Genomic DNA, 13595 nt, shown 5'->3' on the forward strand with positions numbered 1-13595 from the left:
AGAGAACTGTTTGGGAGTGAGGTTCTCCAATTGTGTGTTTGGTAAGTTTTAGAGCAGTAGGAGACAGGCCTTGGAGGTGGCAGCTCCAAGGTCTTGGCTGCGCTCACATATGGTGTTAGATGCTGGTTCTGGGGCCCCGGGCAGTGAGAGTTCCCGGGGCCCCAGGCTGGCTCATGCACCATTGTTTTTAATTATTGTAGTATCCCATGCAGTTTAGTTAGGAGGGGGGCAGATGAGAGGGAATATCCTGCACGCTGGTGCCCCCTGCTGGTCATATAGCCATTGTCTATATGCAACTGAAGCCCTCTCCTACTAATTGGCTGACTTGCTCAGCTTTTGCTTGATTATCACTGCAGGCTAGGTGTATTATGTGTGCATTTCTCATTGGCTTATAAGCAGCCTGCAGGCTTTATAAAGCAGCAGAGAACTGTTTGGGAGTGAGGTTCTCCAATTGTGTGTTTGGTAAGTTATTGTGCACAGTAACGTTATTTATCAATAGCGCCCTAGATAAGCCAAACTGCAGACGTTATTTAACTGCAAAACGGTGAATGGATTTAATGTAACACTGTCAAGGTTGGGGTTAGGCACCACCGGGGGAGATTTAGGGTTAGGCACCACCAGGGGCGTCTTAGGGTTAGTCACCACCAGGGAAGTGGTTAGGCACCACCAGGGGGTGGTTAGGGTTAGGCACCACCAGGGGGGTCTAGGGATTAGGGATAGGGAGGGTTCTGTGTGTTAACGCTAATTTTCAATAAAATAAACTAGAGCTAAATAATAAGGCTTTAACGATAAATAGCGATAAGCAACAAACGGATTAGCGGCAACACTGTGCGCCATTATTCGCAGGCGCCCTTTTCAGATGGATCCGTGCTCTGTACCCACTGTTGTGAGGGATGTTATCTCTAGTGTCCCTTGATGCATGCAAGGCCAGATTTATACTTTTTTTTTGTGCCCCTAGGCCAAGTATGTCGTGCATCGCCTTTCAGGTGCAGCCTCGCTCCTCCCATTTCATGCACCTCCTCTCCCATTTCATGCACCTCCCCTCCCATTCCATGCACCTCCTCTCTTTCATGTGTATCATCCATGTACTGCAGCCCCTCTCCTTCACAAACAGCTTCCTTGGGCATCAGTTTCCCCTTTTCAGGTGTTTCTCCCAATTCCCACCTCCTCTTTCATATGTAGCAGCCCCTCTTTCATGTTTAGGTGCCCCCTTGGGCTGCAGCTACCCAAGGCCCGGGCCCTTGTGGCCCACCAGAAATCCAGTCCTGGGTGCATGTACAATTACATAAACTTATCCCATTAATGGACCAACTAAAACTTGCCTTTTAATAATTCTTTGCTAAAATCCTGATTAGGCTACCTGTATCATTTGAACATTTGGGCAGCAGATAATGGCCTATATGCTGCATCTATGAACTTAATAATGCTGTTTTAATGTAGATTAAGTATTTTAGCACTGTAGCACTCTTGAACTGAGCACTTTTCTCTGATGAAGCTTTCGATTATGAAAGCGAAACATGTCGGATATTGGTGGGGGGGGGGGGGGGGGGGGGTGTTATGTGTTGATACCTTATGCAATGATGTATGTGGAATGTGGACTGGTTTCCACCCTTACTTACATGTGTTCCCACATCATTAGCTAGTATTATTCAATGATGCAAATAGCCTAATCAGGATTTTAGCAAAGAATTATTAAAAGTTAAGTTTTAGTCATTCCACTAATGGGATAAGTCTATGTGTATATACCTTATCAGGTCTATTGTGTGATAAGTGCATGCATAATTGTGAGGAGTACTTCATAACTGTGCATGAATGCATTAAACACTTTCCTTTATGGTCTTGTCATTTTTTTTAATTAAAAAATGACAATTAAAGCAACCCTGAACCAACCTAAACAAAAATTGATACCTATGTAGAGTGAAACCTCTGGATCCCATAGAGTATTTTCAGTCCTCTCTCCATGCCCTCATTCCACCATTGTCCCCATTGATGTTATTCGACTTGCAGGTCAAATACCCATTCGGGAGTCCTCGGAAGACTTTGGAAGCACTTACATCCCTGAGCAGATCTGCACTGCGCACATGCGAGTCCGGGGAGCTGATTCAGCTGAAGACTTCTGTGGACTCACAAAATCTGGTGTAAAATTTAAACATGGGGCAGCAGTGGAACGAGGGGACATAGCAAGGATTGGGAAGGTTCTATGGGACCTAGAGCCTTCCCTCTCCATAGGTAACCAACAATTTTTTAGGTCGTTTCAGGGTTACTTTATAGAAAACCTGAGAGACGTTGTGATATGGTATATTAATACTTACCTTGGGCTACCTCCAGCGCTATGGGCTCGCTCATCGTCTTCCGGTAATGTGGCTCTCTGCACTCTTCTGCGCATGCCTGGCTCGGCCGCGTGCACCCCTCATTCCTATGCCTGGGAGAGTTTTGCACCTGTGCAGTACTACTGTGCAGGCCCAAAACGCTCCCGAACATGAGCATGCAGCTGAGACGCACATGCATATAAGCTCATGACTTGCCGCGACTGACCGGATTACCGGGAGTTGTAGCGCCAGGACAGAGGGGCCGAAGAGGACTGGGAGGGAGCTCACGGTACTCATGGGGTTGGACAAAGCCCCAGGTAAGTATAAATAAAGCACAGTGTACCATCTCGAGTACACTTTAATTATCCCCTGAACCCAACAGAAGTACTTCCTAGGGTAGGTGTGTCATAATTTGAGAATGTAGGTTTCTAGAATAGGCTTTCTGTTCTTAGATTAAATTTATTTCCAAGAGCACAAGATAATTAAGTATATATTTTAGGCTTCTAAGGCCAACTTTTTAACCCACAAACCTCTGTTTTTGCTTTATACAAGATTGAATGTTGTAAAATATTCCATTGCACTGATTATAAGAAGAAACGTTCATTTCTTTTGTTGCAGAAGTATTGAAATCTTCTCATCTAAGCTACATAACTCCAGCTGACCTGAAGAGGCCAATTCTCTACTTGTCACGTCTGTTGACCTGAATGTGTGACTTTTATGTGACTTGGACTGTAAGCTATCTCATGGACAGACGGCTATGTAAATATTAAATTATTCTCAGTGAAGGACAGAACACTACAGAATGGACCCAACAGACTACCAGCATCTCCAATTTCCAATGTCTCCTTGTGTTTCCTATATGTGTAAATAAGAGTAAAGCATTTAAATACATTGGAAATGACAAATTTTAAAGTTCATGTGTTTGTTTTTTTTGTTTGTTTTTTTACACTCTGTATGTAACAACGAGAGACTTATACTCAATTACTGTGAAAAGTGACATGATGATATGAAACTGGTTAGTAACCAATAGTGGCGTAACTAAGGAGCTTGGGACCCTGGTGTGAGTTTTACATGGGCCTCCTAGCACTCTATTGATGTGGAACCCCAAAATCTACCAAGGACAGCTGAAGTGTCAGAGAGGTGTATTTAGAGTAAAATAGCTTGATAAGGATTACACTATGCAATGCACACACAGAAGTGTTCATGACCAGCATAGCACCAATAAAAAGCTAATAAGGTGGATGAAGGGGGACTCCTGGGGGGCCCCTCTAGCTCAAGGGCCCCGGGATGGTTGCTACCTCTGCACCCCCTATTGCTACACTACGGGTGATCTAACTAGCTGTGATTACTGGATTGTGAAGTGTTAAATTGTAATTATTACTTTACTGTACATTTCATTATTATGCCAAAACTGCATAGCTCCTAATTGTCCCTCTTTTGGAGGGACAGTCCCTCTTTGGGAGCCAGGTCCCACTGTCACTCTTTCTTCCTCATTTGTCCCTCTTTCAGGACTTTGTCCCTCTTTCAGGACTTTGTCCCTCTTTCAGGACTTTGTCCCTCTTTCAGGACTTTGTCCCTCTTTCTGGACTTTGTCCCTCTTTCTGGACTTTGTCCCTCTTTCTGGACTTTGTCCCTCTTTCTATGTAAATATATATATTTCTCTACTAAAAACATGTGTTTGACTGTAAACTTTATTCCCATCCTTTGATATTACTAATTTCAAAATGTTAATATGAAGGAAAATTAACCAGGATAGAAAGGACCAGTGTGGTTTGAATTAAAAAATGACAATTAAAGCAACCCTGAACGAACCTAAACAGGTGTGTGTGATAGGGGCGTGGCTTAAGTGTCCCTCTTTCTCATTTCAAAAAGTTGTAAGGTATGAAACTGCACGGGGAGACATGATAAGAAAGAAAGAACATTTTCACTGGATTTTTTTTATTGCATTTAGAGTTGGGCCGAACAGTTCGCCTGCGAACGGTTCCATGCGAACTTCAGTGGTTCGCGTTCTCGTCCCGCAGGCGAACTTTTGCGGAAGTTCGGTTCGCCCCATAATGCACCATGAGGGTCAACTTTGACCCTCTACATCACAGTCAGCAGGCCCAGTGTAGCCAATTAGGCTACACTAGCCCCTGGAGCCACTCCCCCCCCCTAATAAAAGGCAGGCAGCGGCAGCCATTAGGCTCACTCGTGTGCCTGCGTTAGTGAGAGTAGGGCGAGCTACTGCAGACTGTCTCTCATAGGGAAAGATTAGTTAGGCTTTGCTTGTTCCTGGCTGCATACCTATTCTGTTGCATACCTGTACTGTGAACCCACCACTGCATACCTGTACTGTGAACCCACCACTGCATACCTGTACTGTGAACCCACCACTGCATACCTGTTCAGTGAACCTGCCACTGCATACCTGTTCAGTGAACCTGCCACTGCATACCTGTTCAGTGAACCCGCCACTGCATACCTGTTCTGTTCAGTGAACCCGCCACTGCATACCTGTTCTGTTCTGTGAACCCACCACTGCATACCTGTTCAGTGAACCCACCACTGCATACCTGTTCAGTGAACCCACCACTGCATACCTGTTCAGTGAACCCACCACTGCATACCTGTTCAGTGAACCCGCCACTGCATACCTGTTCTGTTCAGTGAACCCGCCACTGCATACCTGTTCTGTTCAGTGAACCCGCCACTGCATACCTGTTCTGTTCAGTGAACCCGCCACTGCATACCTGTTCTCGCCATGGTGCGCACCAGTCCAGCACCGCCGTCACTACACAAACAGCTGTTTGCGGTGCGTTACACGGTGAGTTTGGTGTGTCAGTGTGAAGCAGTACCTTAATTACACTACCTGATTGATGTATACACATGCAAGATGTTTTAAAGCACTTTAGGCCTGTCATTTAGCATTCAATGTGATTTCTGCCCTTAAAACGCTGCTTTGCGTCAAATCCAGATTTTTCCCGGGGACTTTTGGCATGTATCCCACTCCTCCACCTGGGGGTCCAGGTGTTAGACCCCTTGAAACATCTTTTCCATCACTTTTGTGGCCAGCATAATTTTTTTTTTTCAAAGTTCGCATCCCCATTGAAGTCTATTGCGGTTCGCGAACTTTTACGCGAACCGAACCTTACGCGGAAGTTCGCGAACCCGGTTCGCGAACCTAAAATCGGAGGTTCGGCCCAACTCTAATTGCATTACACTACAGCTTCCCGGGCAAGATTTAAACTCAGAATGAACAGGCTGCATGCAATCTCAAACCAACTCACCGCTGCCCTAGCTGTGCAATTTTCCTCTTTTCACAACGATGTTCTCATACAATTTCCCTCTTCATTCTTTAATCACTGTGTTAAAGTCAGCTGCCAAATTGATACATAGGAAAAATAGTAAACAATGAAAAAACAAGCGATTTCTGGTGTGCTTGCCGTTGCCGACCACATTTAATGACACTCAATAGGACAGAAACGCCGTCACATCACAAATGCAGCATGTAGTGCAGTTGCTAATTGGGTTGAATGTAGTAATGGCGCCTATTAAAAAGGGCGCTGCATTCACATCAATGCACATCCTTTCTCTATTTCTCTATCAAAAGGGCACTACGGAAATATAAAACAACAATATCGCTTGTTATCATTAACCTGTATTTTCCATACCAAATTTATCAATTACAATTTTTTTTTTACATTTCAACTTATCGCACCACCAAGAGAGCTCCGTGAAGCTGCCCCCTACAATGAGCACAAATAAAAAATCCATCATGCTTGGTTAGTGCTACATTTGTGTCCATTTGTGCTGTAAAAATTAAGATTTGTGCTGCTTTTTGAAGATATGTTTTTCAAAACAATAACATCATCCAGCCCCTGTACAACAATCTACAGACATAAACTGATTTGCATGGGTAGTGCTAGGCATGTGCTCATTTGTGCTGCAAAAATCCTCTTTCTATCTTTTTTAGTTTTTGAGATATTCAAGTTTTCATAAAAGTCAACAGTTTACCCAGCCCCCTAACAACATCACAAAGGCTAAACGAGTTAACATTTGACCTTTATAAAAATGTGAATCTCTCAAAAACTATAAAAGATAGAAATATGATTATTGCAGCACAAATGAGCACATGCACCGCACTTCCCACCCATACCAGTTTCATGTCCATAAGTTGTTACACGGGGGTTGGGTCATGTTATAGTTTTGGAGAAAATTAGTGCTGCTATCTTCAAATCTAAAGCAGCACAAATCTTAATTTAGCGGCACAAATAGGCACAAACGTAGCACTAACCAAACATGATGAATTTTTATTTGTGCTGATTGTAGGGGGCCAGCTTCATGGAACCCACAACGAGCAGCTTTCACCATTTCTCACCCATGTTACAAATTATCGTTTTTCAACAAACTTACCTAAACTTCTATTCATAAAAAGTTTATTTTTATGTTTTGACTACTCAATTAGGATTTTTGTATACTATCTTAAATTAAACCATAAATAATCATATAAAAAGTCAGTACGGTGGTGTAATGCTTAGCGCTCTCACCTTGCAGAGCTGGGTCCTCGGTTCGAATCCCAGCCAAGTTAACATCTGCAAAAAGTTTGTATGTTCTCCCCGTGTCTGCGTGGGTTTCCTCCGGGCACTCCAATTTCCTCCCACATCCCAAAAACATACAGATAAGTTAATTGGCTTCCCCCTAAATTGCCCCTAGACTAAAATATACATGCACTACACAATACATACATATGAGTATGGTCGGGACTAGATTGTGAGCTCCTTTGAGGGACAGTTAGTGAAAAGACTATATATACCCTGTACAGCGCTGCGGAAGATGTCGGCGCTATATAAACACGAAATAATTATAATATATATTACACAAACAAAAGGGGGTTTAAGTTAGGCTTCATGGTGTTAAGGTTTGGCACCACCAGTAGGGGTGAAGGTTAGGCACCAACAGGGGAGGGTTCTCTGTGAGGGCTTGTTCACACTAAGGGTGTTTTAGGCCTTTTTTCAAGCGCAGGCGATTTTCAAAATCGCCCACAAAACGCTTGTGCAATGATTCTCTATGAGAAGGTTCATATCAGCGCGTTTTGTCCACTTTGCGCTACGCAAAGCGGTTCCTGTACCATTTTTGGGGTGCTGTAATGGAAGATATAGGAAGAACGCTAAATGCTCACAAAATCGCTGTATGCAGTGATTGTGTTCGCACGTTCATGGATAAATACATTGGGCTCGATTCACTAAGGCGTGATAACTCAGTTATCACATGTAAAGTCTTTGTATGTGCAAACTCGAGTGTAAAGGCTTTGCATGTGCTAACTCGAATGTAAAGGCTTTGCACGTGCTAACTCGAATGTAAAGGCTTTGCACATGCTAACTCGAATGTAAAGGCTTTGCACGTGCTAACTCGAATGTAAAGGCTTTGCACGTGCTAACTCGAGTATTAAGGCTTTGCATGTGCAAACTTGGGTGCTAAGTAGTTTGTACGAGCAAAGCGGGTTTTCACTGCCATGCTAACATTTAGCTCCCTTTATTAAATTGAGCCCATTGTATTTATTAATTTCCAGGGCAAAGAGTTCACTTCTTGACTCGGAGTGAATGAACAAATCACTCTGCAAAAGCGCTTTATAAAAATCAGAGTACGCAGTTGAGAGCCGGGAGGAGCTAAAAAAAATCACGCACATAATCGCTAAATGTTTGCGTTTTCAAATTTAGATGTGAACAGAGCCTCAGAGTATGGAGAGGTTAAGTTATAGTAAACTAGGAGTAAGTATTAAAGATATTTTACTATATGAATGAAATAATACAATATTTACATATCTGTAAATTAAACAATATTTGATCACTTTCACTGGTGCTTATTTTACTAAAGAAAAAATAGAGGTTACAGTGGGGAATAGTAGATAACCAGTATTCTAGGCGATATTTTATGGCATATCCTGGCGCCCATTTTACTATACGATAACTTCAATATCGTTTACATCTGCTGCCCTTTTTAACGGAAGCCTATATTCAACTTAAAAGTGAAACTAATAGATAAAATAGACTCATTACATGCAAAACAAGATATTTCAAGCCTTTATTTGTTATAATCTTGATGATTATGGCTTATAGCTTTTGAAGACCCCAAAATCACAATATCAGAGCATGAGAATATTGTGAAATGTTCAATATTCTAGACTCAAAGTGTCAGCTAATTCATCCAAAATGCATGCAAAGGATTCCTATTTCATATATAAAGTTTACCTCTTTGAACTACTGAAATAAATGGACTTTCACACAATCTTCTAATGTTTTCAGGTTTCACCTGTATAGCAGTTAATAGAACAAGACAAGGGTGGATTACAGTTTATGCAGTGAGCAAATCAAATACAGATTTCTAAATAACGGTGGAAGATGAGCACTCACATTACACAGCATTGTGAGACAAAAGGGAATGAGCGCCACAGGCCAAGTGGCCTTATGCCTGGTACACACCATGCAATTTCCCGTCAGATAGGCAGGTTAAATCGATAAAATCCGACAGATCCGATTTGACTTCCAATCGTTTTTCTGATCAATTTTCCGATCATTTCTGTACAAATTCGATCAGAAAAACAATTGGAAATCAAATCGGTCATGTCGGAAGTTATTACTTCGACCTGTCGATCTGACGAGAAATTGCATGGTATGTATCGGGCATTACAGACGTCTACAGTCTAAATCTTTACAGGATGGCCATGTCATTGCAATTTCTGTATTCCTTTCAAAATTGGATTGGATGCTTTGGTAAAACACATTGTTAATCTTTGGCAATCTGTACATTTTTTTCTAGGCTAGCCCTTTGCAGGGCAATAAAGTTCACTTCCAAGAGCACAGAACAAAAATTACACAACTGAGGCTTGTGGGAGCATATGGCGTAGAATGACATTTCTAAGGAAGGATTGATACTTTTTTGTAAGCACGGCATCTTAGGTACAGGGCAGCCATCAGAATTTTCTGGGCCCCATACTTGGCAAAACTACAGGGCCCCACTCACGCCAAATAACAATCTGATAGGTAGATTGTGTGGGGGCAGAGCCACGGTATGTGGGGTAGAGTCATAAGCAAATTGCCTGTCGCCCATAACACCCTCCTCCCTGCATTGATGCGTGTTCACCAATCACGCAGCAGGGAAGAGGGAGATGACCACACAACTCCTGTTATGCCACAGTAGAATAATTGCCAGCAGAAGCTCAAGTGGCACTGCAACTGTTTGGGCCCCAGACCTTTCCTGGGCCCCATACTACTGTCCCTCTTGTACCCCCCTGACGGCTGCCCTGCTTAGGTATGGCCCTATTTGAAAAAAAGTCAGTGTAAAGCCCTTGGTCTTGTGACTACAAGTAGTGTTGGGCGAACACCTGGATGTTCGGGTTCGCGAACGTTCGCCGAACATGGCCGCGATGTTTGGGTGTTTGCGCCGAACTCCGAACATAATGGAAGTCAATGGGGACCCGAACTTTTGTGCTTTGTAAAGCCTCCTTACATGCTACATACCCCAAATTTACAGGGTATGTGCACCTTGGGAGTGGGTACAAGAGGAAAAAAAATTAGCAAAAAGAGCTTATAGTTTTTGAGAAAATCGATTTTAAAGTTTCAAAGGGAAAACTGTCTTTTAAATGCGGGAAATGTCTGTTTTCTTTGCACAGGTAGCATGCATTTTGCCGCCATGCAGTCATAAATGTAATAAAGATAAGAGGTTCCATAAACAGGGACCGGCAACGCTAACCCAGCAGCAGCACACGTGATGGAACAGGAGGAGGCGCAGGAGGAGAAGGCCACGCTTTGAGACACAACAACCCAGGCCTAGCATGAGGACAAGAAGCATGCGGATAGCATGCTTTTTGCCGCCATGCAGTCATAAATGTAATAAAGATAAGAGGTTCCATAAACAGGGACCGGCAACGCTAACCCAGCAGCAGCACACGTGATGGAACAGGAGGAGGCGCAGGAGGAGAAGGCCACGCTTTGAGACACAACAACCCAGGCCTTGCATGAGGACAAGAAGCGTGCGGATAGCATGCTTTTTGCCGCCATGCAGTCATAAATGTAATAAAGATAAGAGGTTCCATAAACAGGGACCGGCAACGCTAACCCAGCAGCAGCACACGTGATGGAACAGGAGGAGGCGCAGGAGGAGAAGGCCACGCTTTGAGACACAACAACCCAGGCCTTGCATGAGGACAAGAAGCGTGCGGATAGCATGCTTTTTGCCGCCATGCAGTCATAAATGTAATAAAGATAAGAGGTTCCATAAACAGGGACTGGCAACGCTAACCCAGCAGCAGCACACGTGATGGAACAGGAGGAGGCGCAGGAGGAGAAGGCCACGCTTTGAGACACAACAACCCAGGCCTTGCATGAGGACAAGAAGCGTGCGGATAGCATGCTTTTTGCCGCCATGCAGTCATAAATGTAATAAAGATAAGAGGTTCCATAAACAGGGACCGGCAACGCTAACCCAGCAGCAGCACACGTGATGGAACAGGAGGAGGCGCAGGAGGAGCACAATGCTATACAGTGGTGGGTGAGCGGTGTACTACTATTCCCAGCAGCGACACAGAGCACAATGCTATACAGTGGTGGGTGAGCGGTGTACTACTGTTCCCAGCAGCGACACAGAGCACAATGCTATACAGTGGTGGGTGAGCGGTGTACTACTATTCCCAGCAGCGACACAGAGCACAATGCTATACAGTGGTGGGTGAGCGGTGTACTACTGTTCCCAGCAGAGACACAGAGTGGCAGTAAACACAATGCTATATAGTGTGGCTGAGCGGTGTACTACTGTTCCCAGCAGCGACACAGAGCACAATGCTATACAGTGGTGGGTGAGCGGTGTACTACTGTTCCCAGCAGCGACACAGAGCACAATGCTATACAGTGGTGGGTGAGCGGTGTACTACTGTTCCCAGCAGCGACACAGAGCACAATGCTATACAGTGGTGGGTGAGCGGTGTACTACTATTCCCAGCAGCGACACAGAGCACAATGCTATACAGTGGTGGGTGAGCGGTGTACTACTGTTCCCAGCAGAGACACAGAGTGGCAGTAAACACAATGCTATATAGTGTGGCTGAGCGGTGTACTACTGTTCCCAGCAGCGACACAGAGCACAATGCTATACAGTGGTGGATGAGCGGTGTACTACTGTTCCCAGCAGAGACACAGAGTGGCAGTAAACACAATGCTATACAGTGGTGGCTGAGCGGTGTACTACTGTTCCCAGCAGAGACACAGAGTGGCAGTAAACCCAATGCTATATAGTGTGTGTGAGCGGTGTACTACTATTCCCAGCAGCGACACAATGACCGGGGGACCCTGGCTAGCCTGGCTGGAGAGAGAACTACCCTGCCTGCCTACCCAAAGCTAAACCCACAGACAAATGGCGGAGAAATGACGTGGATCGGGTATTTATTTACCCGAATCACGTGACCCGTTCGGCCAATCAGAGCGCGTTCGGGTTCGAACCACGTGACCCGTTCGGCCAATCACAGCGCTAGCCGAACGTTCGGGTAACGTTCGGCCATGCGCTCTTAGTTCGGCCATATGGCCCAACAGTTTGGCCGAACACCATCAGGTGTTCGGCCGAACTCGAACATTACCCGAACAGGGTGATGTTCTGCAGAACCCGAACAGTGGCGAACACTGTTCGCCCAACACTAACTACAAGGTGGCCTCTTAAGGTAGCCATATGGACACATAGTGATGATGGGCAGATTTGATCAAGAGACAATTCTCTCTCTGATCGAATGATGATTAGAGAGAGTTCTGTCAGCTGACCATACACAGCAGGCCGATTCCCGATCAATTTAATGCTGAAATTGATCAGGAATTAGCCTTGTGACACTGCATCCAACTGCCTCGCCGCCCCAACGCTATTGCCCTAATGTTAAATGTTCCACCAGTGCCCAGTGCAAGTAATACATTACCTGTCCGCAGCCTCTGCTTGTCCCCCCGCTGGCTCTGGGTGCACTCTGTTCTCCATACACACACGCCTCATGGTTGCCTAGTAACGTGGCTTGTCAGACATCACACACGCCCTTAGACATGCGCACTCTTACTAGGGAACCATGTGGGGTGCGTGTGTATGAAGAGCAAAGTGCCCCCGGAACCAGCAGAGGACAAGCGGAAGGAGAGTTACTGTCTGAGGGCCTTGCTAAATGATTGGCCATGCAAAGCATAATTGAAATGCCATCCATTAGTCTGACCAGCAATAGTTATACACACTTATGTATTCCACTCTGGAAGGAGGAAGAGAGGAGGGGCCAAAAGAAGTAGGATACATCCTCAGATCCTGGTCTCTGAAAAAAGCCACAAAGGCTCAGGCCTAGGGCGGATGCTGGCCAAAGGGGGCAGCTGGCCATTGAAGACAGGTTGCAGCATATGTAAGAGAGGAGACATATGAAACAGGGAAGATGCTGCTCAAGGAAGCTGTAGAGAGTGCTGTACATGAGTCTTACACATTCAAGAGGGAGCTGCACATAGAATAAAAGGAGGCTGCTGTACATTAAAAGGCAGCAACAAGAAAGTTGTCCTAGGGGGCAGAAAAAGTATCAATAGGGTTTTGGGCACCCTCTGCTGGTGGAGAATATTAATTACTTAGCTGTAAAAACCCAAAGCGTCCGTTTTATTCCCTTGTCTAGCGACATCCTTTCAAAGGGCAATTGGCAGAGAGAAGCAGCGAACAGCGAACCGCCACCAAATGCAGCTGTTTTTTTTATCTACCCAAGTTGCAATTTTGCATCAAGTAGGGCAATATCCAAACAAATATAAAGCTGGGGCCTAATCCTATTATAAACAACTAGGCGACCTAAGCCCGTTACAAAACGGGCTCTAGGTCTGTCACCGCTGCATGTCAGTGCCCATGGGCCCGCTGCGTGTGCACACACGTGCGCCACACGCGCACGCACATCCGGCGCATGAGCGCATGCCCGGCGCCAAGCACACGCACACTCCTGGCACCAAGCTCGTGCACATGCCTGCCCCTCCTAGCCCCGTCTTCCTCTGCAAGCCGCGCATCAGTGTCTCTCCGTCCCTGCACAAGTGCAGAGCAAAAAAAAACAAAACACACACACACACAGGGACATGGGACGCAGAGGCAAGTAGGTTTCATTAGGTAGGATCCCTGACCCCCTCTCCCCTTCCATCTACAAATTAGTGAAAATTTCTTACACATTGTCCTTACTTCTACCATAGATGATCTGGTGACTGTTATTCAATTCCTCCTGGCTGAGAGCCAGGAGCTCCAACCAAGACTAATGCACTCCAAGGCTAGTGTCACTGT

The 13595-nt window shown here is 45.1% G+C and overlaps 1 protein-coding gene across 1 annotated transcript in view; it reads left to right on the top strand.

Annotated features, from left to right (window-relative positions):
• LOC137521751 (pregnancy-specific glycoprotein 22-like) overlaps positions 1–3221 on the top strand; it is a 30104-nt gene extending 26883 nt beyond the window's left edge. Inside the window, exon 5 of the mRNA XM_068241431.1 lies at positions 2928–3221. The gene's annotated coding sequence lies outside the window, so the exon portion shown is untranslated. The remainder of the gene's footprint in view (positions 1–2927) is intronic.
• The last annotated feature ends 10374 nt before the right edge of the window (positions 3222–13595 follow it).

The sequence above is a fragment of the Hyperolius riggenbachi genome, chromosome 6, assembly GCF_040937935.1.
Source record: "Hyperolius riggenbachi isolate aHypRig1 chromosome 6, aHypRig1.pri, whole genome shotgun sequence".
Lineage (NCBI taxonomy): Eukaryota > Metazoa > Chordata > Amphibia > Anura > Hyperoliidae > Hyperolius > Hyperolius riggenbachi.